Source organism: Elephas maximus, chromosome 1, assembly GCF_024166365.1.
Source record: "Elephas maximus indicus isolate mEleMax1 chromosome 1, mEleMax1 primary haplotype, whole genome shotgun sequence".
NCBI classification, from domain to species: Eukaryota; Metazoa; Chordata; class Mammalia; order Proboscidea; family Elephantidae; genus Elephas; species Elephas maximus.
In genome coordinates this window covers 161,112,471-161,139,523 of record NC_064819.1, presented here as the reverse complement: position 1 = coordinate 161,139,523, position 27,053 = coordinate 161,112,471, and the positions used below count along the sequence as shown (strand labels likewise).

At 37.7% G+C, this 27,053-nt stretch overlaps 1 protein-coding gene across 3 annotated transcripts in view; it reads right to left on the bottom strand.

Moving 5' to 3' along the window:
* FHL5 (four and a half LIM domains 5) overlaps positions 1-24,699 on the bottom strand; it is a 43,129-nt gene extending 18,430 nt beyond the window's left edge. The window contains exons 1-2 of one of the 3 annotated variants that reach the window (XM_049897553.1): positions 24,332-24,699; positions 18,314-18,386 (exon numbers count right to left, since the gene is read on the bottom strand). The gene's annotated coding sequence lies outside the window, so the exon portion shown is untranslated. The remainder of the gene's footprint in view (positions 1-18,313; positions 18,387-24,331) is intronic. The other 2 variants (XM_049897571.1, XM_049897561.1) reach the window with 2 other exon arrangements.
* Positions 24,700-27,053: the final 2,354 nt, after the last annotated feature.

The window sequence follows — 27,053 nt, the reverse complement described above, 5'->3', positions numbered from 1 at the left end:
ATTCGTTCATCTCTTGCAAGTAAACATGATTTTAAAACATTTACCTGGTTATCTGTGTTGGGAGTAACAAAAAGACTATGCCATATTTGATGATTTCCTGGTAGGGACTCAAAGGACTCAACATACAATTGTACTCAGGGCTATTATTTATTGTAGAGAAAGGATGTAAAGCAAAGTCAACCAAGGGAAAGGGCACATAGGGCCCCTTCCAGAGGAAACCTGACACAGGCTTGCAAGAGTCCTGTTCCAGTGGAGTCACACAGGATAAACTTAATTATTCCAGCAATTAAGTGAAATGTTGTATAGCAAGGAAGCTCATAGACATTAGAGACTCAGTGCCCAGGGTTTTTACTGGGAGCTAGTCATGTAGGCATTCCCAGTCTAGCATGTACCAAAATCCAGACTACCAGAAGGAAAGCAAGTGTTGAGCATAAATCATATTGTTTGCACAATGAGCCACTCTTATTAGTTCTGGGAATGGAGAGAACCCTCCTGAAATCCAGGTTCTACTTTATAATCAAGCCTTTCTAAGGATCCAGTTTTTTTTTTTTTTTTTAATGAAGTTTCTGCTTAATTAGTTTTTAGATCTTCCTGTAACATATGCCTCTCCTTGGGACATCCTGCTACCCCGTAGTTTCAACCAACAAATATGCTGATGACTCCAAAATCTCTGTTTTGCCCAGACCTTTCTATGAGCTTTAGCTTGTATATCCACTTGCCTCCTGGCATCCCCATTTAAATGTCCCAGACCAAGCTGCCCAAATAAAACTTCAGGCAGGTGAAATTCAGTCCAAGCGCCATGTCTTTGAGACTGGTGTCAAGCAATTGTCCAGATGTACAAGTGCACATAAAACCATCAATGGTAGAAAACAGATATAGTCTTCTTCAGGCTTTAGAGCTTAACTACCATATACAAGATTAATAAAAGCAACAGCATCTTATTAAAAAAAAAAGATATGAAACACAAAACCAAGGCCAGGATAACTATTATGATTATTTCATAAATTTATATAAGAACAAAACATATGGATTTCTAAAGGCATGGATTATTTGTTCAGCATACAGGTTGAATTGAGTATGGTAATCAGATACAAGGCATTGAACATACATTTTTCATTTTTACCAAAAGCAGTACTACTGATTTTCCTTCAAAAATGGAATTTTTCACCTCTGGATTTACTAGAATATGTTAAAAGTTATGAATATTTTCTAATTCTCTACCCTAGAAATTTGTTTTTTAATTTTTACAAAATCACAAGATCAGTTATTTTTACGATACCATTTATAGCATTGTTGATGCTAGTCTGTATTTACTATATTTGAACTGTTATTCCCATACATTTTGCCTTTTCCTATTTTAGTGGTAAAATTTCTAGCAGAGTGCCTTGCTGAGTACATGTCATCATTAATTCTATGTATTGCAATTTGCTGTACTGTTCTTCACTACTAAGTGGAAAAAAGACTGAGGGTTTGGAACATGTGGGACTTTTCCCAGGAAAAATGAAAATTTGGACTAGAAAATTCCCAATGGAACATGGCCAAAATCATCACAAGGAACATTGAATTCCCTGTTTAATTCCACAGAAACGTCGCTTCCTACTTAATACAAACACACTCAAAGGGTTACTGAAGGTTGGAAACATGAGAAAAATAGATCAGAGCCCCTAGAAAGGCTTAAAATACAAGTTTTGTTCACTTTTATAGTGATCAAGTGATCTCTTAATAGTGATATAAGGTATATACCTTTAACTTGCATCACTTTAAATGCAAAATGTCACTATCATTATTAATATTATTTTAGTTTTAGATATATATAACAGCACCGTGTAGCATGGCCTCTCAGGGGTTGGAGATTCCCAGGTTACTTTCATATTTTGAGGCTCGTTGCATGTTATAAAATAAAAAAACAAAACAAAATGGTATTACAAAATTATGGTATTTCAAATGTTTATTTAAAAAAAAAAAAACATGTTAAACCCAGTATTACAATAACTACCTCACCTGGTGATCAGGCCAGATGTCTAAACATAAGACCAGATGGTCCTTCCTCTACCCCGACCCTAACCATATAACAGGCCTTGCTCCATAGAAAATTCTTAACAGTATGGAACATCTTTTCTTCATTCTGTTAAAGGAGAGGGGCAGGTACTATACGATATATATTAATTTAAGTAAATCTTCTTGTCTTTGAATTGATTCCAACTCATAGTGACCCTAGAGGACAGAGTAGAACTCCCCGAAAGTGTTTCCAAGGCCGTAATCTTTACGGAAGCAGACTGCCCTATCTTTCTCCCACAGAGTAGCAAATGAGTTCGAACCAAGTACTTAACCACTGCGCCACCAGAGCTTATTCCATTCTGGTTTGTAAGAGCAAGATCAGGGAGTTGGGTACAGTGATACCATAGTTAGTTTAATGTCTTAAAACCTTGTGATTTTGCACTTATAAACCCAGACAGTGACAGGAGTCCCTGGGCAGTGCAATCAGCTATGAGCTTGACTCCCAGCCAAAAGTTGGTGGTTCGAACCCCTGAGAGGCGCCTCTGAAGACAGGTCTTGTGATGTGCTTCCAAAGGGCCACAGCCTTGGAAACACTATGGAGCCCAGTTCTCCTCTGCACACATGGGGTTGTCATGCCTGAGTTGGAATTAACTCCATGGCTACTAACAACAGCAACACAGTGGGAGCAGACACTGAGTACAGATTATCATATGTTGAATATCTATTCAGTGATATTTGGACTCCCTGCTCTCAAGAAGCCTAGATTCTCTTAATTTAGCACCTACCTTATCTTACAAAAAAAAAAAAAAATTTTTTTTTTTTTTTTTTAATCTTACAGAGTATAATCTGAGGTTAGAAAATAAACTGAATTTTTACTCTTTAATTTTTGGTTGGAAAATTTCATCCTCATTTTCATGAAGTACATCATTTAACACTTAAGTCTAAATATAATTTTAAAAAATATAATTTAAAAAAAAATGCTGTTGTTAGGTGCTGTGGAGCCAGTTTTTGACCCATAGCGACCCCATGTGATGGAGTAGAACTGCCTCATAGAATTTTTCAGGCTGTAATCTTTATGGGAACAAATCTCAGGCCTTTCTCCTGAGGAGCCACTGGATGGGTTCAAACTGCCAACTTTTTGGTTAGCTGAGCACTTAACCATTGCACCACCAGGGCTCTTTTTCTTAAAAATAGAGGTTTTATGACCATTTAAGGTAATACACATTCCACTGGAACCACACAGAGTTGCTTAGGGAATGAACAGGAGGTTGAGAAGCTAGAGAGGAGTTCTAAGCTCTACCTTGAGAGGGAGAATTTTCAAGGAAGGCTTCAAGGATGTTAAACTGTTGAAAGCAGGAGGAAAGGAAAGAAGGGGGGGAGGGAAGGAAGGAAGGGAGGGAGGGAGGCAAGGAAGGAAGGAAGGAAGGAAGGAAGGAAGGAAGGAAGGAAGGAAGGAAGGAAGGAAGGAAGGAAGGAAGGAAGGAAGGAAGGAAGGAAGGAAGGGAGAAGGGAGGGAAGGAGGGAGGGAGAGAGGAAGGAAGGTAGGGAGGGAGGGAGGGAGGGAGGGAGGGAGGATGGATCATGACTAAGCAGGAAGGAAGGGTAAAAGACAAAGGGGAGGATGGCACAGGATCACACCTGAAATTGGAAACAGGTAGTCCTGAGTTGAGAACAGATTTTCAGCTGAGTATATTTAGGATAAAGGAAGATGTTGAAACTATTTTAAACAATTTGAACCTCTAAAACAAGCCGTTCTAGATGAGGAGGGGGAGGAAGTAAGCAGAAGAGGTAAGAAAATGAATTTTTCCAGTCAGATCACTTTTCTTATTCTTTCCTAAATCTCATTCTGTACTTTCTCATCTTCATCCCTGAATTCATATTTTTTAAATACTCATGGAATAAGTCTAGGTCTTATCCAGAAGAGCAAGCCAAATGGCTTGTTTTTATACATTTCCTAACAGGTTCTTCAAAGTCATTCTGTAATTGATACAACGTTTAAATCCAGAATTTTTGTCCTTGCATGCAGGTGTCTTAGAAGATCAATTTAGAGGTACACTGATACATCATCTGCACATTTCAGGTTGTTAATGAATTCCTCCAGTCCTGATGCTACATTTTTCACATAGTTCAGCTGCTCAGATTATTTGTTTAGCATGCAGGTTGAATAAGTATGGCCAAGGGATGCAACCCTGCCACACACCTTTTCCAATTTTGAACCAGGCAGTATGCCCTCTTCTGTTTGAATGATGGCCTTTTGATCCATGTACTGGTTCTGTATGAGCACGATCAAGTGTTCTGGAATTTCTGTTCCTTGCAATGTTATCCATAATTTGTTATAATCCACACAGTCGAATGCCTTCACATAGTCAATAAAACACAGGTAAACATCTTCCTGGTATTCTCTGATTTCAGCCAAGATCCATCTGACATTAGCAATGATATCCTTAGTTTCACTTCCTTTTCTGAATCTGACTTGAACTTCCAGCAGTTCCCTGTCTATGTATGGCTGAAGTCATTTTTAAATTATCTTCAGCAAAATTTTGCTAGCATGTGATATTAATGATATTGTTCAACACTTTCTGCATTCTGTTTTATCACCTTTTTTTGGAATGGGTGTAATATGGATCTCTTCCAGTCAGTTGGTTGGGTAGATGTCTTCCAAATTTCTTGGCATAGATGAGTGAGCACTTCCAGTGTTGCATCTGTTTATTGAAATAGCTCAATTGGTATCCCATCAATTCCTGCAGCCTCGTTTCTCACCAATGCTTTCAGTGCAACCTGGACTTCTTCTTTCAGTACTATCATTTCCTGATCATATGCTACCTCCTGAAATGGTTGAACATTGAACAATTCTTTTCTGTACAGTGACTCTGTATATTCCTTCTATCTTCTTTTGATGCTTTCTGGGCCACTTAATTTTTTGCTCATAGAATCCTTCAATATTTCAATTCGAGGCTTGAATTTATTCTTCAGCTCTTTGAACATTTCATTATAATTTACTTTGTTTTCTTGAGCTGCCCCTTGAAAATGTTTTGTTCAGCTCATTAACATCATCATTTTTTTTTGTTTGCTTTTGCTACTCTGTGCTTAAGAGCAAGTTTCAGAGTCTCTTCTGACATCCGTTTTGGTCTTTTCCTTTTTTCCTGTCTTTTTAGTGACCCTTCACTTTCTTCATGTATGATGTTGTTGACGCCATTTCTCATCTCTTCTGATCTTCAGTCGTTAGTATTCAGTGTGTCAAAACTGTTCTTGAGACGGTCTCAAAATTCAGGCAGGATGTATTCAAGGCTGTACTTTGGCTCTTGTGAAGGTGCTTTAATCTTCTTCAGCTTCAATTTGAACTTGTACATGAACAATTGATGGTCTGTTCTGCAGCTGACCCCTAGCTTTGTCTTGACTGATAATATTGTGGTTCTCCATTGCCTTTTTCACAGATGTAGTCGATTTGATTACTGTGCAATCCATCTGGTGAGATCCACATGTATAGTTGTTGAAAAAAAGTATTTCTAATGGGTAATTAATTGGTTTTTCAGAATTCTATCATATGATTGCCAATATCACTTCTAGCACCATATTCTCCAACTACTGATCCTTCTTCATTTCCAGCTTTCACATTTCAACTACCAGTAGTTATCAATGCATTTTGATTGTTTTTCATCAATTTCAGACTGTAGCAGTTTGTAAAACTCTTCAATTTCTTCATCTTTGGCATTCGTGGTTGGTGTGTAAATTTGAATAATGGTCGTATTAACTGGTCTTCCTTGTAGGCATATAGATATAAATTTCTCACTGACAGTATTGTATTTCAGAGTAGACCTCGAAATGTTCTTTTTAATGATGAATGCCACATCATCATGAATTGAATCATGATGAATGCCACCTTTTCAATTTGTCATTCCGGCAGAGTAGACCATATGATCGTTGCATTCAAAATGGCCAATACCAGTTCATTTCATCTCACTAACACCTAGGATATTGATCTTCCAGTGTTCCATTTCATTTTTGCTGACTTCCAATTTTCCTTGATTCATGGCTGATACATTCAATGTTCTGATTATTAATAGATGTTTGCAGCTATTATTTCTCATTTTGAATCATGCCATATCAGCAAATGAAGGTTCCAGATGCTTTACCCTTTCTGAATCATACAAGTTGACTCTACTTTGAGGAGGCAGCTCGTCCCTAGTCATATTTGAAGTGCCTTCCAACCTCTTGTTTGTCCAACCTCAGGGGCTCAACTTCCAGCACCACATCAGACAGTGTTTTGTTGCTATGCATAAGGTTTTTATTGACTAATTTCCAGAAGAGGATCACTAGGCCTTTCTTCCTAGTCTGTCTTAGCCTGGAAGCTCTGAGGAAACCTGTCCATCATTGGTGGCCCAGCTGGTACTTGATATCTCTGTGGCATAGCTTCTAGCATCACAGCAACATGCAAGCCACCACAGTATGACAAACCGACAGACTGGTGGTGGAGTATAACTTTACAACAGAATAAATCAAAAGACCAATGGAACAAAATAGAGAACAAAATCAGAACTATACATATCTGGAAACTTGATATATAAAAAATGGTATTTCACTTTAGCAGGAGAAAGAAAGAATTATTCATAATTTGTTGTTTACATGTATACCATACTTAAAACAATTCCATCAACAATGTAAAAAGCAAAACTTTAAAGTATAGGAGAAAATTTCTATTATCTCAGGGTAGGGAAAGTTTTTTAAGAAGATACAAAAACATAGACCATAAAGGAAAAAAATTGAAAATTTAAGAAAAGTTATTCATTGAAACATACCATTAAATTAGTGAAAAAAAATAAGCATAAAATAGCTGATACTTGCCACTTATATAACTGACAAAGAATTAGAATCCCAAATATGTAAAACATGCCTATGAGTCAATAAAATAATTAAAAATAAGCTAATGGGAAAAAAGGCAAAAGATATATGCAAATATTTTTCATTTTTCAATGGCAAAATAAATACTTTTTAAAAGCTCAACCTATTCTTAATCAGATTTAGATTGATCTGTTTAGCAAACTATAATGAAATATCATTTCTAATCTCAAGGTCAGGAAAAAAATTAACAAACCTGATAATATCAAATTTGGTGAAGATAAGGAACAACAGGAAGTCTCATACATGGAGAATAAGAATGCAAGATGGATCCAATTACTTTGAAATACAATTTTTCATTATTATTGCAAAGTTGGACATACACATCTCATAGGACTCAACAATTTCACACGTAAGTGTGTAACTTTGAGAAAATCTTGTTGGAGTCCTGTACAAGGATGTTCATAGCAGCATAGCTTACAAAGCTGGAAACAGCCTGAATGTTCATCAGAGGGAGGATGGATAAACAAAAAGATGTATATCATATGACAAATTGCCATACAGCAATAAAAGCAGATATATTATAGTACACACTTCAATATAGATAAACCTGACAGCATTGAGTAAAACAAGCAATTGAAAATGAGTAAAAACATTAGGATACCACTTACATAAAGTTCAAGAACATCCAAAATTCATTATTAGGAATTATAGCTAACAAGGTATTGATAAGTACAGAATTCAGGATGTAAATCAGGATTATGGTAACTTGTGGCATTAGAAGGGGGATTGGGAATGAGCACAGAGGATTTCAAATACATAGGAAACGTTCTATTTCTTAAGCCAGACTGTAATTTCTCATGCTTTGTACATACATTATAAATATTCTTTTCTCTATACATAATATTTTAAGAGTTTTGAAAAGTGAGTGGATGATGAGTAAGTAGAAGTGGTATGTATGAAACCATTCTTTCATTATATTTGTCAGTGGAGGCAATAATTAGAGAGATGTAGCTGTATTCAGAAAAGGATTTTGTGTGGTATTGGTAGTCATGGAAGCTGTTGTTGAAACATACAGGCCTGAGGATGCTTGTAGACTGAAGAAAAGAATTGATTTCTGAGAGAGATATTCTAGGTGCAACAGAGGGGAAGGACAATAAAATTCTCTCTCTCTCTCTCTGGTAAACACAGTTACCATGGAACTGTTAAAAGTGAAGGTGTGTTTTTGATATGCACTGTGCGGATCAAGAACTGCCTGTATGTATGTTATTACTTTCCTGTTGCAGGCCACAATTTCTAAAGTGAGAGGGCTTTTCCTTTCTTATGGTGATGTTGAAATGTACTGAATATATTTTGGGCCTTCTGATTTCCAACAGTGGCTCTATGTTGATGTATTTTTGAGGAATTTTATTTCACTGTGCTGTAACTTGAGGGAGTTGAATTACCAAATATCACTACTCTAGTGCCAATTATCCAAACCACTGAACAACAGATCGGCAGTTCAAATCCACCAGGTGCTCCTCGGAAACGCTCTGGGGCAGGTCTACTCTGTCCTACAGGGTCACTGTGAATCACAATTGGCTCGAAGGCAATGGTTTTTTGGTTAAGTGCCAAGTATAAGATATTACATTGATTTGATTGCAGATTTTTGTTCACCACGGGGGTAGGAAATACTGTATAAATAATTACATTGATTATGTATCTTAAAATAGAGGATATATAGTAAATAGTATTTAAGACTACTTCTAATTCTAATATGGTCACTAGTTTTGCTAAAGAGATGCAAATAATGCCGTAACTATTACTTTTGCACGTTGAGCTTTCTCACTTAATTTTCCTCTGGTTATTCAAAGTGGCTTCATTCAGTCTGTATAAATATATCTGTGCTTATCCGGGAGTGCTGCCAACTATTCCAATTGCCCATTCAGGTCTTTCATTGATTCTATAAAGTAGATCTGTTTCTGCTTTTCTTTAGGGAAGAACTTGGAGAATTTAAATCTAAATGGTGGAAGGAATATTAAAATGCTCTAGGGAAATGTCTGTACAAAACGTAGAAATCTTTGAAACTTGTGTTATTGATATACCAAACTTGGAGATCGAATCTGGATGAAGAATCTTAATTCAAAATATACTTAGCTGAATTTACCTGTGGCTTTATTCTCACTTTTAGGATTTTAATTTGAATTGCTGCTCTAAGGACAGGCAGGGTGGCTGTTAGCCAGTCAAGAGTACTTTTGAAGGCTCATTGAGCAAGGTCTACAGCTCTATGTTCTATAAAAGGTTAAAGAAACCATCCACTGTGCATAGTTATACAACCTACATAGTCTCCTAAGGCAAGTGCTTCAGTCATCCAATCGCCCTTTCCTGCCCCCACTCTCTACATATGTACCACAGTCTATTCATTTCACTGCAGAAGCATCTTTTAAATCTTAATTTTGGCCCTCCTCATATCTCAGATGGACTATACCCACCCAGTGCCATCGACTATAGTGGCGTACTATTATTAAAGGTTACTATTCTATTGAGTCGAACCAAGCATATTTCTACTACATGACTCATGCTCTCTAATTATAAGCTCCAATTTCTTTGGGGAGCTCCAGAACATTCTCCACAATGCCCAAGAAAAATTTTCTCAGATTTATCTGATCATCTCTCTTTTCTGGTGAAAAACCTCTAAGAGCTCTTATGAGATTGTGAAGTAAACCCAAAACTTCATAACTTAGCCTAGAGAACTTTTACAACCTTCTCTGGTCTACTTTTTTCACTATCTCCAGCCTTTTCCTACCTCTGGACTCTCCAGCACACACACACACATGCATGCACACATGCACCACCTATGCTTTGAAAACCAAAAAAGAAAAAGCCCCAAAACAACACAAGCCCATTGTCCGGAGTTGACTCCGACTCAATGACTCCATAGCCTTCAAATATACCACATCCCCTTTTAGGTGTTTGGGTCCTCGCACATGACTTTTCTTCTGCCTATATTATCCTCCACCTTTTCACCCACTTACTATGTCCACCTCATAATTCTCCTTATCATTAAGGTCCAGTTAAAAATCCTTCTCTCTGTAGCTTTCTCATATTTCCCTGGGGTGATAGGGGAGGGTAGATTATTGCTCTCTCATTAGTTCATGCATACTGTCTGTGTCTCTCTCTTACTCTTTTGTTAGAGGGCATCCTCAAGGGCAAGGATGTTTCTTAATTCATCTGTGTATCTCAGGTCCTTGAGTAGTAAGACTTCAGTAAATGCTTCATATCTGAACAAAAAAATGTATAAAAGCTTCTTGTTCTTTGAGAACTTGGAGTCCAAGACAAGTACTAATGAAAACCCACATGCAAATAGAATTCTATTAAGAGAATAAAAGATAAAGTTTCAAGTATAAAAGAGTAAAGAAATCACATGCTATGTGTTCACGTGAGTAGTGAATTAATTTATCATAGCTGTTATACGTGTGGCGAATATGTCAAATGACTAAGAATAAAAGTTAGGCAACAGAGGGTGAGGTCCTAAGGGCCTGTTCGTGATAGAGAAAGCCCTTTTACTTTCCTTGCCAGGGCAGCTGAAGAAGACTGCTTGAGTACCCATTGAATACCAACTGAAGAAGATATCAAACAGCAGATACAGATGGTTAAGCTTTTGACGTATTAAAGGTTTTTTTCTCTAAACTAAGAGTACCAGTCAGCATCTATACAACAATGTTTGAACAGTTTGATAAAATACTTCAATTCTCTGTTGGAAGCTGTGCTGGCCTTTCTGATTCTGTGTGCACCGCCTTTAAAGATGTATCACGTCTTTAGCAGGATTGCAAGGTTATTGTCCTCTGGGACCTATGATGTGAGCTGAAGTGTTGTCGGTGTGGTGAGTGGCTGAATTTATCAAATTTAGGGGAGTGCAAATGATTAATGCACTCGGTTGCTAACTGGAAGGTTAGAGGTTCCAGTCCATCCAGAGGTACCTCAAAAGGATAGTCTGGAGATCTATGTCTGAAACATCAGTCTTTGAAAACCCTATGGAGCACAGTTCTACTCTGACACACATGAGGTTGCCATGAGTCAGAACTGAACTGACAACAACTGGTTAAGATACATGAGAAAAAGAAGTCCTCCAATGCCAGTGTAAACTAGGCCAGGTGGGCTATATATACATTCTACAGCAGAAAAATACAGATTTTACATATCTTAAAAATATGAAGGAATCAGCAAAACCAGTCAAGTGGTTCTATCTTAAGGTTTCTTTTCCCTCCCCCCGCCCCTCTGGTACTGAGGGTGGGGCTGGGCAGACTTGTGTGTATTTATCTGTTTCTTGCTTGTTACTAAAGACACAACATACTGAGAAGAGTATTGGGTTAGAAATCAGAAACTGCAGATTCTTGCTCTGGTTGCTTTACCATGTAACTTGTTCAGTGTTATGGAAACCATTGAACCTTTCTGATCCTTAGTTTTCTTTGCTGTTAAATGAGAACAATATCAGCTGCTTATGATCACACTCAAGAATGAAGTGAGAGGGAAGAAGGGAAAAGTCACGGGTAAATCTGCTTGGATGTATTTGATTTGATGGTAAATGTTCAATTGCAACTGTAGTCCCCATTTTAAAGAAGGACGTTATTTTCTTTCCCCTTAAGCACTACTTTTTTAAAACTCAACCAACATTTTTAAAAATAACTAAAGACATAACTCCAGGCCATCAATCAAAAATAACCTAAAACAAGCATCATAGAATTGTGGTGGAATGTTTGATATTAGTCTCTAGGGACATATTCACAAGCCTAGTTTGTTGGAAGCTGAATGTCTTGGGTGGAGAGGTCGAATACAAATTCTCCTGAGAGCTGATGAACTCCACTTCCCATGAAATAAACCAGCTGACTATAGCTTTCCATTTGGTTAATTTGTTCTGTGGATACTAACTACAACAAGAAAAAAACTGACTCATAGGGTTTTCTTGGAGGGATTACATTCACAATCATGTAATTACGGCAACTATTATTGGAATAAAGGTAAAACGTAGTTCGTGGTAATGTGTAAGTAAAACCATATTTTATCAAATATTTTATTCTTTAAAAAAAAAACCTCAACTTAAATACTTAGGTTTTATGTCATGCTTGATATTTCTTCACTGGGGTACAGGGAAAGCTTTAAGACAAGAAGAGTATTGCCTTTTAACACAAAACTGGGTCGTCCAGATTCTTGTCTACCCAAATCCCTACTTCCTGCTTATAAATCCATCATTAGGCTTGCTTCTACAATTGGATCCCTAATGAGCTAGAGAAATATAGCATAATGAATTATACCTCCAATCTGTGACCACTTCTGTAGGTATAAGTTGAGTTTGTTTTTCTATTCCCTGCATACTTGCTCTGTTATTCTTCTAAAAGGTGTTCTGGAAGAACAAATCCTGTTCCTAAATTGCCTCAGGAGTCTCTTCAAAGGCTTGTTTGAGGGTCTGACTTTGTGTCAGAGTTTGGTATAAACAAGGACTAAACTAAAAACGAAAATTCATATAAAACTACTTAGGACAAGGTCAGTGTATGGTAGGGACAAGGTGTTTTCTTTTACATGAACCGCCCCCCCACTCCCCACCCCCCGCCGCAAGTCTACCAATTTTCCCAGAGATGGAGTCTACAAGGACACTTAAGGCATAATATAAGTCAGAATCATTTTCCCCTCCTCCCCTTTGCCCTCTTCCTTAGTTACCTAGTGCTGCTGTACTGTAAATGCCACAAGCGGGTGGCTATAAATTTATTTTCTTACAGTTCTAGAGGCTAAAAGTCCAAATCAGCGTCCTCACCATGTTGATTTCTTCCTTGTTGGTAGTGCTGGGTTCCTTGGCTTTCCTTGGCTTGAAGACAGTCCTCACATGGAGTTTGTCTCCCCTCTGTGGGTATGCCTCTGTGTCTACTCTGGTCCTTTTATAACTCAGAATTGAGTAGGCTCTATACTGGCATGATCTCATTACCATAAAAAAAACCCTATTTTCAAGCAGGACTGCATCTACAGATAAAAAAACCAAAACCAAACCCAGTGCGGTCAAGTCGATTCCGACTCATAGTGATCCTATAGCAACCCTATAGGACAGAGTAGCACTGTCCCATAGAGCTTCCGAGGAGCACCTGCCAGATTCCAACTGCCAGCCCTTTGGTTAGCAGCCGTAGCACTTAAGCACTACACCACCACGGTTTCCGCATCTACAGATACGAGGACCAAAAATGCAATACTTATTTTGGGGGGACACTATTCAATCCATAACACCCTCCCTCACAAATTCAACAAGTATCCTATGAAATGTCTCAGGAGAAGTAATTGTGCCATAATTTTTGGCCTTCCTTTCTACTGGTAGGTTACCTTCTCCATCATGCTCTTCAACTACTATCAGTACATGAAAACTAGAAGCTGTTTTCTCAGTAGTGGGGAAGGGGCTTCACTGATCCATCCATTTACATGTTTCTACTGGCTTTCCCTTGGATCTAATAACAAATGCAAACTATCTAGCAAGAAGCACCATCTTTGGTTGTAGAAACAGTCTCCTAAGGAAGCACTGAGCCTGTAGCTTGGGCCACATCGGTAATATGTTCAAATCAGCTGAATAACCTCCACAGAGCCAGGCATTTAGATATACAGGATTACATGAAAAGTTTGCCATGGCCTGGGGAACATGATTCATCAGAGAGGAAATACGGTGTCTTTTAAATCTTTTTTTTTTAAATTCCATTTTTGAATTGAATATCATGTGTGGTATAAGGAGATTGTGAATTGGTCACTATAAAACCAAGATGGCTATTTTATTTTCCTGGATGTTTTAAAATAAACTCTAATTTCCTTCAATAATGAGTGATGAGAGAAAAAAAAAATCCCTACTCAGTTAAGTAACCTTAAATAAAGACAAATATATTCCATTTAAACAGCGACTTGAGAGCAGGTTAGGTTAAAAACCGTGAGTCCAGGCATTTACAGGAGCCACATCGGGTGCTCCAATAACCACAGTCCTGTTGATGCATCTTACCCCCATATAATCTCAATAAACTAAAAGTCAAGATCCTCATAATATAGGAAAATCAGACAAAAGTTGCCTTTATGATTTTCTTTCCAACAAATATGTTTTTAAATATAAGAAGTGAACTATTTCTATTCTGGTAATACACAGACAGTATTGGAAACTGTCCAATAAAATGAAGAGTCTATTTGGAAGGTGATCAATATAAAAATGATAGATACATTAAATATTCTATATCTAATAAATCCTACAAAGCAGTTTTTTAAACCCATCATTTACCTAAATGACAACAACTCCAGTTAAACAAGTTAGTAAGAACTTTTGGCCATTCAACTAACAGCAATAAATAAGATTAAACAATCAATCACATACTTCTTCCCTGAGAATATGCTGTCTAACCATGTAATATATTGGCTTTCATTTATCCTTGCATTATAGCATATTATAGATTCTGTTGGTTTATGATCATCTTCAAATTCATAAAAGATGATAATGAAAGAAGAGATCATTCTGGGCTTTCTAAAATAGGAAGAGCCCCTCAAAATGCTCTATTTTTCCTCTAGTTTAAAGTGCAGATTTTGTTTTTAATTCTAAGGTTTATGACAGCCCATTTATAACTTGTATACGTGTTTATATGTATGCGTGCTGAAAGAAACATATTTTCATATTCTACCTTGTATTATAAATATTTTGGGGCTTGTTGCATCTCTTGTAATCAAAATATAAGCTTATTGAAAGCAACCATTGTGTCTTACTCATTTCTGCACTCTGATTGGGGCCAAGCAGTGCACAGCACATATGAGGTATCTTTAAAAATGTCTTGGATAAAACTGATGATAATTTTTAGGGGATGCTACTTTATTGACATCGTCAAGGATTTCATTTTACTTGAATCTACAATTTACACCCATGGAAGCATCAGTCAAGAACTCAAATGATGTATTGCATTGGGAGAATCTGCTGCAAAAGACTTCTTTAAAGTGTTCAAAAGCAAAGATGTCACTTTGAGGACTAAGGTGCACCAGACCCAAGCCACGGTATTTTCGGTCACCCTCTATGCATGCAAAACCTGGACAATGAATAAGGGAGACTGAAGAAGAATTGATGCCTTTGAATTATGGTGTTGGTGAAGAATACTGAATACACTATGCACTTCGAGTAGAATGAACAAATCTGTCTTGGAATAAGTACACCCAGAATGTTCCTTAGAAGTGAGGATGGGGAGACTTTGTCATGTATTTTGGACATGTTATCATAAGGGGCCAGTCCCTGGAGAAGGACATCATGCTTGGTAGAGGGTCAGCAAAAGAGAGAAAGACCCTCAACGAGATGGATTGACACAGTGGCTGCAACAATGGGCTCAAACATAGCAATGATTGTGAAGATGGCACAGGACTGGGCAGTGTTTTCTTCTGTTGTAGATAGAGTCGTTGTGAGTTGGACCTACTCAACAGCACCTGACAATAGCAACTCTTTATTGAAATTGACAATGGCTCAAAGCCAAGAAAATGAGCTATTTCAATCTTGGAATTTTCTTTTGGAGGCATCATTATGATTCTCCAGTGACTATAAAAAGTGAACCCTGGTGGCATAATGGTTAAACACTTGGCTACTAACCAAAAGGTGAGCAGCGGTTCAAACCCCCCTAGCTGCTCTGCTGGAGAAGGATGTGGCAGTCTGCCTCCGTAAAGATTACAGCTTTGAAAACCCTGTGGGGCAGTTCTACTCTTTCCTACAGGGTCACTATGGGTCGGAATTGACTCAATGGCAATGGATAGTAACTAGAACCAATCTAAGTAAAGGTGTGGTAAGCATCCAGTAAACCAAGTGGAAGGATGCAAGTGTCTTCTCCCTTTGCTTGTCTACCAGCAATTTTGATAATGGGTGTAGATATGGAGTAAGAATTTGCCATCTCTTAGGACCTCTTTATTCTGTTTTCAAAAATAGTGGTCATTGCAGCCTTTAGGCTCCCACTGAATACGCAGTGGGCAGCATGGAATAGTGGTAGACCTCTGTTACTGGGAGCTCTCTCTGTCTTTTAAGAGACCTGGAGAGGCCACAACCCCAGGTGTTGAAGCCCAATAGCCTACCGCTAAGGGCTGGTCATGGGCACATATGCGCCTTGTAATATGCATGAAATTTCCAATCTACTTACAAAATCTCAATTGCCATTTTCATGATTTTTTGGGACAGGTCACAGTAACACTTTATAAAAACACTCCATTATCAGCATCCCATTAGGCATTCTTGGCAAATTTAAATATATACATGACAAAATCATGACATTTATATTCTGCCTTGTATGGTAGAATATTGGAAATTATATCCATAGATGGTGCTTTAGAACAAATAAGATAATACATATCAAATATCCTAAAAACTATTACGAGTTATGGAAACGTAAACATTTCTGAGGAGAAAAGTGCACGAAAATGAAGTAATGGTAGAAACAAAATGACGACATGTTCAGAATATATATAATTTGTTATCCTAATAGTAATGTATCATTTAGTACTGGATCAAATCGAATTTGGCTTTCCATCAATTGATACCTAACTTAAAAATATCTATAGTCACTCTTGAAGAAACCACAAGAAAGAGGGAAGGTACTGAGAATTACCGTTCAATGCATAGCTTTTAAGACCTTTCACAGTTTGGCTTTTGCCTTTTGTATCTTTTGAGTTTTGTGCCAAATGCACGAATTACCTATTCCAAAAATTAAATGAAATCTTAACATAAATTAAAAACAAAACAAACAAACAAAAAAACTGAAGTTATTTTGATTGAATTCCTTGTTCTTGATCATAGAACTGGAAAAGATAGATCAGTAACAACTCATTTTATAGATATGGAAACTAAGTTCCAAGAGGGTATTCACACAGCTAGTGTTCTTTTCCAGAAAAATTAGGAAATATGGAACATATTTACCAAATAAAAATCTACAAATATTTAATAGAAAATACCCACATTTCTAAGCCAAATGAATTTTAATAAACTTCTTTTATGACTAGATTACAAATTTATAATAAGTGATCTATTTAGGAGCGACTCGACGGCAGTGGTCACTTAGGAGCAGTTTCAGAATGTAAGAGATTTTCTTTAACATCAGCCAAAATTGGATGCCAATTCAGTAACGCATTTAAAAACAATCCTAAATGTACCACCATCTTGGTCATTTTGCTCAATTTGTTTTTCAGCTGTATGACCCGGTTTTCTCGAAAAAAAGAACTTTCATTCTCCAATAAATTAGAAAGAAAGACAACCTGTCTTTACTGTAATAGAGTACTAAAAAAACAAAACAAAACACATAGGCGAACACACAGTAAATTTCTACCCTTAGAACAAAGAAGAGGAACAAAGAAGAAGACAGAAGGATGAGAAGGAGGGGGATAAGGGCAGAAGAGGAGAAAATGTAGGAAAAGTCAGGAAAAGAATGGCCAGAGATAAAGTCTCTTAATGTTGCAATCATTTTTATATTTTTCCTTCCCTATAAAACACACTTCTGATCCAAGCTCATTTCCACAGAATGACAAAGTCTAGGAGCTGGAAGGAATTTTTGAAATTGTCTAGTTTATTCTCATCCAGCAAATGAGAAAAACTCAGAAAGGCAAATGGACTTTTACAGACAGATGAAGCAATTAGTGAAAAAGCTTCAACTAGAATTCGGGTTTCCAGGCTCCTAACAGAAAGCATTCTTTTTTTTTTTTTTTTGTAATATTTAAATAGCTGAAGAGCTTGTACAAAATGATAGTTTTGGCTACTGTGGTGATTTTTCAAAACTATAAAAGAAAAAGATGAAACCCCCCTTTTTTTACTGGCATCCCACACTCCAGGTTTTAATTGCTGACCAGGTAACAACTTCATCTGTATAAACCGAAGGGGTCGTTCCATTCCTGAAGCCAAGCTGCCACTAGCTGTACAACAAGAAACAATTATCTTCAGGAGGAAGTACACATCCTCTTCACATTGAAGGAAACTCATTTCTTTTTGTTTTTGTTTATTATACTTATTATTGGAAGAAAAGCCCAAAACTTTGTTTTCTGGATCCTCACCTAAAAACTGAGGTAGGGTTATGTGTGCATGTGTGTGATGCGTGTATGCATGTGTATGTGAATATTTGTGAGTATGTGTGGTGTGTGTGTGTGGTGTGTATGGGTAGGGATTGAGGGTAGATGGATGCTGACGTTAACTGGTTTTTCCGGTATTTATGATGTTTGCCCATAGCAAAATAATCTTCCTCCTATTGGAATGTGATTTAAAAAGATGGGAGGCAGAGCCATATCCTGGACTGTGGTGACAACACTAATCAATAATTTAAAGTTCCTCTTTTGACAAGTAATTTTAAAAATTTTTTAGTGGAGGTGGGTAACCATTTGATATTTAAAGCTAGCTTTAATTTAATTTTTATCTGTTCTCAGTCTCAGAGACTTAGGCAAAGTTGGTTCTCTGCCTCCATCAAAGGAAAGCGATTGTGGCCAAAGTACTCACAGCTTTCACTCAGCAGCTGCAGGTTTAGGGCTCTGGAGACAAGACTGTTGATCTCAGCATGCTTATGCTAATTCTGTGCATAAAGTAGGGGAAAAAATCTGTTAACATTCCCTTGGAAACCAAACTTTCACAGTATTAGTTGATAAATATTGGTTAAGATTTGATGTTACTTTAAATTTTACCCTAAACCTTTCTCAATGTGTGAATTCTTATGAAATGACTATATGTCTCACAATAAAAGCAGAGGCCTTTCCTTGTCAGGACTGTGTCCCTAGCACCTAAAGCACAGCCTGGGACACATATATGTTAAATGAACGCAGAAGGAAAGAAGTCGGATATTTGGCCATACAATGTAAAGGCTTAGGGTTAAGCAGAAGAGTAAACCACCTCCCTCCTCTTTTATAAATAAGGAGCCTGACCCAGAGTCATTAAATAACCTGCCTTGGATTCACATTGCTTTCTGCAACTTTCATAATCCAAACTCTTAAGCATAGCATTTAAAGCCTTCCAAAATTTGGTGTCTGCCTGTCTGGCTCTTTCATTTTTTTAACCCAATAATATCAAGGAATTACCTGAACACACACTGTATTGCCATTCTATAGGTTTATAAAGAGACTCTGAGTGCCAACTCTGGGCCAGCCCCAGCGCTGGCAGTGAAGGTAAGACCAGATCTCTACCCATGAAAGGTTTACATGCTGGTATGGGAGAGAGACACACAAATAATTTCTTCATTTCTTTTGTCATTCTTCTAGCAGATTAGAATATACCTTCATGGCTCTCCATACTTCATCACACGCCAAAACCAAAAAAACCAAATCCGTTGCCATGGAGTCAATTCCAACTCATAGTGACCCTATAGGACACAGTAGAACTGCCCCATGGGGTTTCCAAGGAGCACCTGGTGGATTCGAACTGCCAATCTTTTGGTTAGCAGCCGTAGCACTTAACCACTACACCACCAGGGTTTCCTCATCACACACACTACACTTTATTTCTAGTTTGTCTTTTCTGCTCAACTGTAAGTTTCAGGCAGGGCAGATACTGTGTTCGCCATCATATTTCTGGTGTCTAGCGTGTTAACGGCACATGCTGAGAACTCAGTAAATATTTGTGGCTGGAAGGGAGCGGGGGAGGAAGGAGAGAGACTATGTGGAAGTGCTTGAAGGAATGTACAGGGTACCCTGGGAATTTCAGGAAATTTCTAGAAAACTTCAAGTAAAGCTTTTAGAGCTGTGCTTTGAAGGCTGAATAAAAGTAGAATGTGAAGTTATGAGGGTGGGTGTGCAGGTGGGCATTGGTACAGTAGTAAAAATTGGTTTGGAAAAGAATGTAGAGGCCCAATTATACAGGGCTTTGACTTGTAATAATAACCAGCACTTAAACAGCACTTACTCTATGCCACTATTTTTAATATATTGATACATTTATTTCTTACATCAAACCTAAGACAAGGAAATGTGACAGATAGAGGATAAGCGACTTTTCTAAGTTCACAAATGTAGAGTGGCAGAACTGTGATTTGAACTTCAGCCAGACTGGCACAAGAAAACATGTGCCAAATCTTTGCTTTTCGAAGTATGTTTCGTGGAAGAGTAGTTTCAACATCACTTAGGAACTTGTTAGAAACACAAAAATTCAGGCACTAACCCAAACCTACGGAATCAGAATCTGCGTTTTACAAAACACTTCGAGGTACTTCCTGTGCCTGTTGAAGTTTGAGGAGCTCTGCTGTAATCTTCAGTAATGGTTCTCTTTAACCCTGAGAAGGAATTGAGCTTTATCCTAAGGCCATGGGGAGTCGGGGGAAAGGTTTGAAGTAAGAAATTGGCAGGATCATACTTGGTTTTAGACCAATCACTCTCTCAGTGAGGAGAGTGTAGTGGGAAGGGGCAATACTGGGGGCAGGGAGAGACGGCAGCCTGAAAGAGGATGGTGAAAGTGACAAAGGAGGGAAGTAGGTGAATCTTAGAGCTGTTTAGTAGGCAGCACTGATAGAATTTAGAGATTTTTTGGGTATATGAATTGAGAGAGAGGGAGGAGTCAGTTTATCTTCAGTTTCTGGCTTGAGCAACTGGTTGGACTGTGGTGTCATTTACTGTACAAGAGTATACTTGGGGGAGTGAAGTGGGGAATGGAATGGGGGAATGATAAGTTTGCTTTTGGATTGCCATGATGAGGTTTGAGGAGACTGTGGGGCAGCCAAGTAGAGCTGTTTAGCTAGGGCCAAAGAGACAGGACAAGGAAACGATATAAATTAGTGGGGCATTTTGAAAGGAGGTCCATGGAAAATTCTATGTCAAAATTCTTAACTGCCTTAAAACCAAAAAACCAAACCGAGTGCCGTCGAGTCGATTCCGACTCATAGCGACCCTATAGGACAGAGTAGAACTGCCCCATAGAGTTTCCAAGGAGTGCCTGGCGGATTCGAACTGCTGACCCTTTGGTTAGCAGCCACAGCACTTAATCACTATGCCATCAGGCTTTCCTTAACTGCTTTGCCCACCCTAAATTGTATTCACTGGGATCCACGCCTGTTTTTGGTGATTCTGTGTTCGACAGGCAATTGGACAGATAGGTCTGCAGCTAAGAAGAGATCTTACTTAGAGATGAAAATTTTGAATTTGTAAGCATATTTAATGGATGATCATTAAAGCAATGAAATTGTCCAAAAGGCAGGTATAGTGAGAAGACAGTATAGAACAGAGGAGAGAAGAAGAAAAGTCCATAAAATAGACTGAGAAAAGTTTTAGAGATAGGAGGAAAACCAGGAATTTGATATCCATGGAAGCCTGAGGAACAGAGTGTTTCACAATCTAGATGCCCATCAACAGATGAATGGAAAAACAAACTGTGGTACATACACACAATGGAGTACTCAACAACAATAAAGAACAACGATGAATCTGCAAAGCATCTCACAACATGGATGAATCTGGAGGGCATTATGCTGAGTGAAATAAGTCAATCACAAAAGGACAAATATTGTATGAGATCACTACTATAAAAACTCATGAAAAGGTTTACATTAAAAGAAACAATCTTTGATGGTTACCAGGGAAGGAAGGGGTGGGGATGGAAAAACACTAAATAGACAAAGGATGAGAGGTAACTTTGGTGAAGGGTGGGACAGGGCACCACACTGGGGAAGCCGGCATGGCTTGTCCGGGACAGGGTGATGGGGGGCTAAAAAAAAAAAAAAAGTGTTTCAAGGTTGAGAAAGTGGAGAATAGTGTAAAATGCTTTTGAGACAACAACTAGATAAAGAACAAGAAAAAAAAAAAAAGAACGAGAAGTATCTGCTAAATTTAGAAACAGACTTGTGATTAGAAATCTTAATGACAGCTTGGGAAAAAGTGATGAGGACTGAAGTCAGGCTGCAGTGGACTGAGGAGTAAATAGAGGTCAAGGAAGTGGAGATTATGAAAACAGTGCAGAATACTTTGTAAAGAAGTTGATCTATAAAGGTGAGGAAGAAGGGGTAAATGGAGGAACTCGACGATGGGAGGCTGTTTTCAAGACACAGGAAGACTTTGAGCATGTTTGAATGCTGATAGAAGGAGTCAGTGCAGAAAAAAGATTGAAGATATAGGAGGGAATATGGTCTCTGATGGGGAGGGCATGAGGTAATGGGCACTAGTTTATATCTTTCCTTTTTTATGTCCCACTTACCAGTGGGTGGGTAAGGCAGGGTTCTGGAGGATGGTCAGAGAAACAGAATCATCCCTCAGCAGTCATCGGTTCCTCATTCTGGGCTCTTTGGAGGTTCCCTTTTCTTATTGCTCTTTTAGTTTAAGCCCTGCTTTCCACAGGAGGAACTATTCTGCCCCTTGAATCTTCCACTTTTGGTTTCTCTGACTCTCTGCCTGGAATAAGTATTACCACGGATTAACTAAGCACCTCCTTTGACAATTAACCCTTAAGTTTCATTTTTTAGCTCAAAGCCTTGCCTTAACCTTACCTGCCCTCAGATGAGGAGGTTTAGAGGTCAGCGTACTTATGAACTTATGTTCTGAGTCTCTTAACCACTTGATGAACCCACTGGCCTCAGTGTATGTCTGAGGCTGAGGGCTACAGCTTCACGGAGAACAGTGGTTCATATCTGGGACCTCAGGGAATATTCATGGTTGGATTTCAGGTGTTTATGAACCTTGGCAATGTCATTTAAAAAATCTATTTACATAGTTTTGTTTGTTTCCTAAGAGGGTCCAGTGTTCCCATCAGATTCTTAAGAGGATCTGTGTCCCCAAAGTGGTCTGATGTGAAGAAAAATGCTCAAGCTCATCATTTTGGAAGGATTTTAGGTGCTTTACCAGAGTATCAGAAGGTAACCAAGAAAAATGATGATGAAAGCAAAAAGACAACTAAAAGAACATGGAAACGCAAGCTTGGTTAATTGACATCTGACTCAGAACTTCCTATGTGAACCCGGGTATTTGGTTTTCATTTCCAAAGAGATTATGTTCCCTAGATTAAAGAAGAAAAAACTTTTTTTTTTTTTTTTTTAGAAACATGGAAATCAATCAAAGCTTCTCTAAACTGTTCTAGATAAACATTTATTTTCAATGTAATGGTAGATAGTTACTAGGCTTGCTTAACCCAAAAACCCCTTGCCTTCTTGGAGCCTTGATGGCACCGTGGTTAAGAGCTACAGCTGCTAACCAAAAGGTCGGCAGTTTGAATCCACCAGCTGCTTCTTGGAAACCCTGTGGGGCAGTTCTACTCTGTCCTATAAAGTCACTATGAATAGGAATTGATGCGACAGTAATATGTAGGTTTGCTTAAGGAACTCAAATTAATCCAACTTTACTCAAAATGTTGTTGGCAAGTATAATAAAAATAAGAGGTAAACTTGTCAGTGAGGTGATGTTACATTAAAACTCAAATTTGCTACTGTGCCATCAGAACAGTCTCAGAACCGGTAAGTAATGATAAAATGTGGGAATAAACAGAACAAGTGCAGAAAACAGGCATCGGGTTTTATCTTCCCTATCAAGCAATTTTGATTATGGTTTTAGACATGTATCATAACAAATATGTTAACAAATATCTTATATGATACATATGTTTGTAATATTTGTGTTAAATTTTAATCCATATCCTTTGCTAATAAAAAATGCTAGAATTTGTACATGACAGTATTGTGAAATACTGCCTAGAATGACTTGAGAATTTTCTTACAAGAATTTTATATACAAGAATTACACATTTTATTAATGATTCTTTCAGTTCCCACATTTCTGAAGCACAAATTGACAGCTGAGGAGCTACATTTGGTTTTCAAATGCATGACAAACACCAAAGAGGATGTGACTGAGAGAGAAAGCGTAAACACATAAACACATAAGCATTTGCCTAAATAAAGCTATCTCATTTTCAGAGAGTAACACTTCAGATCGACAGAGCATATTACGTATCTCCAAGGGCTGGACACAGGGGCATTTCAATTCAACCTTAGGAATCCTATGGTTATGAGTTATCTTTATGCTAGCTTCTAGAAAGTAGGCAGATTTTTCTTGAAAATAGCAGGAATCTCATTAAACTCCTTTCACCTAAAATCTATAAATAAGTTCAAAATAGGCTCTGGAAATATAAATCCAGTCATAAAATACCTCCCTGATAATGTTATTCATTCAAATAAATTAAGCCCCCCAAAAATTCTAGACCATTCCTCCTCACTTTTTTAGATGATGAAGCTTCTGTTCTGTATATTATGACCATTTCAGGAACTCAAGAGGCAGCTTTAGAGAGCTATCTGGTGGCTACATGGTCTCCACATTCATATTATCAAAATGAGAAATATGAAAAGCCTAGTGTATCAAATTCAATAATCTTTGACTCAAAAGTCTTTTAAAAACTTTCTAGGATAGAAACTTCAAGATTTATTTGTACTTGCCAAGTAAAATTTTTCTCTTAAGCAGTCATTAGAAAGTTTATAAAACCCTCTCATAGTTAAAAAAGACATTAAAGAAGTCAAAACACCACAGAAACAAAACACAAAAGAAACATTAGAAAACTCACTTTTTCTCAAAACTGCTTCTTCCTGTGATTGAAACAATATGAAAGAAGGCAAATATATGAGGTATTCTTTTCTCTAGCACATACATCTGTCAACTCCAAAAGGGACAGGATGGGCCACCAGAGCTCTCCGAGGTCCCTCCCAACTTGGAGTAGTCGGAGAAAATAGGAGGGTCAGTGCATTTTCTCCACGTCTTGTGACATGTGCATAGCTGACTCCAACAAGGTTTGAAAACCACTCCCTTGTCAATTTTTACTTAACGATTCTCAGCAGGACATCCTTAAAGGGAAATTCTTCCAGGATTAGTATTTGAAATATCTGGATAAGCCCCAAAAAGCTTAAAACACACAGTGCACATGCATATATACACACACACACTTAAGAAATTTCTATTGACTAGGCTAAATTAAGGACGTGTTCATTTGAAAAAAAAAAAAAAAAACAACAACCCTCAAAAAGACAATATATTTTCTGGTTCTCTGATTTATCTGATTTTTGGTTTATGTTTTCTGGTGACTATTAAGAACCCTTCTGTTTAGGTTAGAAATGACTGAACTTTTTCAGAACTTTTCTACTTAACTGTCTGGAAAGCGAGGAGGCCCATGTTCTCACCTGCAGAGTTCTTGGTAGCTTGAGAGGTGAGTCTCTATATGGCTGCCTTCTTGAGAAATCTGGGAATGTTGAGCTTTGTGTGGATTTGAACAGAGTAACTCCAGGGTAGTTACCCGCTTCCTGGACCTGCAGTGTGAACTTAGTATTCCCTGCTTCTGCGCATTTCCCTCTGAGCTGGCAACAATTGTTATGTCACATCTCTGGCAGTATGACTTCATTTACATAAAGACTCATCTGGTCTTTTGAATCTTCAGTTCAAAACATGGAAATTCGCTAGAGATTTCAAGAGTTGGATCTGAAGGAACATTTGAGTATCAAACTAATCCAGAACTGGAATTCTCAGTGAGTCATATTGATCCATAAATCAAGTAAGGCACATTTGTTCCTAGAATTGCCATTTGTGACCACTTCTTCAGTTTGGTAAGTGGGGCAAAGGAAGAAATGTTCTGCCTTAACTCCAGTTATTCCAAGACCAAACTTAAGCTGTTCTTGTTTTAAGTGCTAAAGGAGAGGTATTTGCTATTTTCTGAGGTCGAACTCAGGTACATACAATCAAAGAACCCAACCAAGCTAGGAAAATGCAGAGCCAATCAACTTCATGCTTTATTATGCACTTGATTTTGGTGATTAAGCAGTTATGAAAATGAAAACATGTGATTAGCAGTGAACAACTCTGATTCAGTGAAAGCAGTGAAAGGACATTCAATTGATAATGGATTTTAATCCTCATGATATTCTTCCATGGAAACCCTGGTGGCGTAGTGGTTAAGTGCTATGGCTGCTAACCAAAGGGTTGGCAGTTTGAATCCGCCAGGCGCTCCTTGGAAACTCTTATGGGGCTGTTCTACTCTGTCCTTTAGGGTCACTATGAGTTGGAATTGACTTGACAGCACTGGGTTTGGTTTTGGGTTTTTGACGTCTCCCTTTGTTCACCTCTCTTCCCTAGAGCTCCATTCTCTGTTCAGTATATGTCTCTGTATCCTCCACGGGTTTCCTTAGCGAAACAATTAGCAATTATATATACTCTGACTCCCAAACCTGTATTCTCAACTAATACCACTCTCCAAGGTTCTAGACCTGTATCCAGTTGTCTCCTGGACATTTGTATCTGGAGGCCACTAGGTATCTCAAACTCAACAACCCCAATAAACCTCATCATCCTCTCACCTGTCCAAACCTGTTAGTCTGTTATATTCCCTGACTCAGGTTACAGCACAATCGTCCAACCAAAATCAAGTCATTTTGGACTCCTCCCTTTCCTCAGTTATTCTCCATCATCCCCATTATTGCCCCCAACTTCTCTTGGTTCTACTTTGTTAAATGACATCCCTCAAATTTGTAGTCATCCCTGTCTTCCAGTCCTCACATGTGTCACTTGGCAGTCATAGTTTCTTAGACATACAACTGGCATCTTCCTCAGTGTGGTCCCCTTCTAACCTTCCTTTACATCACTATAGAATAATATTTGTTTAAAAAAACACCAATTTTGTCAAGTTTTAAAATACATTCTTCTTGCAAAAAATCTGGAAAAAATTAAAAGACATATAAAGAAAATTTTAAATGATTTGTGATGGAAGAGACAGCCAGAGCCCAAATCTTCATATACTTTTTTAGAATTTTATGTATGCATGTAATCTATCCATGAAAATTTCTATATGTAAATGTTTATAGTTATATATATGTTTAATTCAAAAACCAAGATCATATTGTAGTTCCATATCCTGCTTGTTTCACTTAATGTACTATTTTCCATCACAATAAAATATTTTTTAAAGTGTCTATGAATAATGACTGCAATATAATGAAACATACAATGGAATAGTGTACCCCCCTCCATTTAATTGCTTTCTTCAATGCCAAAAATTACATTGAGCATTTATAATGTATGAATCACAAGGACTTAACTCTAGGTAGGAAAGGAGAAAAATTTAAAACACTTAAAGTCCATTTGAATTTATTAGGTACTATATAAACAACCATGTATTCTATATTAATCATGTGTCATATCTTCAAACAATTATCCAAACTTGATGTCTATGTAACAGGTTAAAGGTTACATTTTCAATGGACAAAGAAAAGCTCATAAGGAAAATAATTTGACAAGGTATTTTT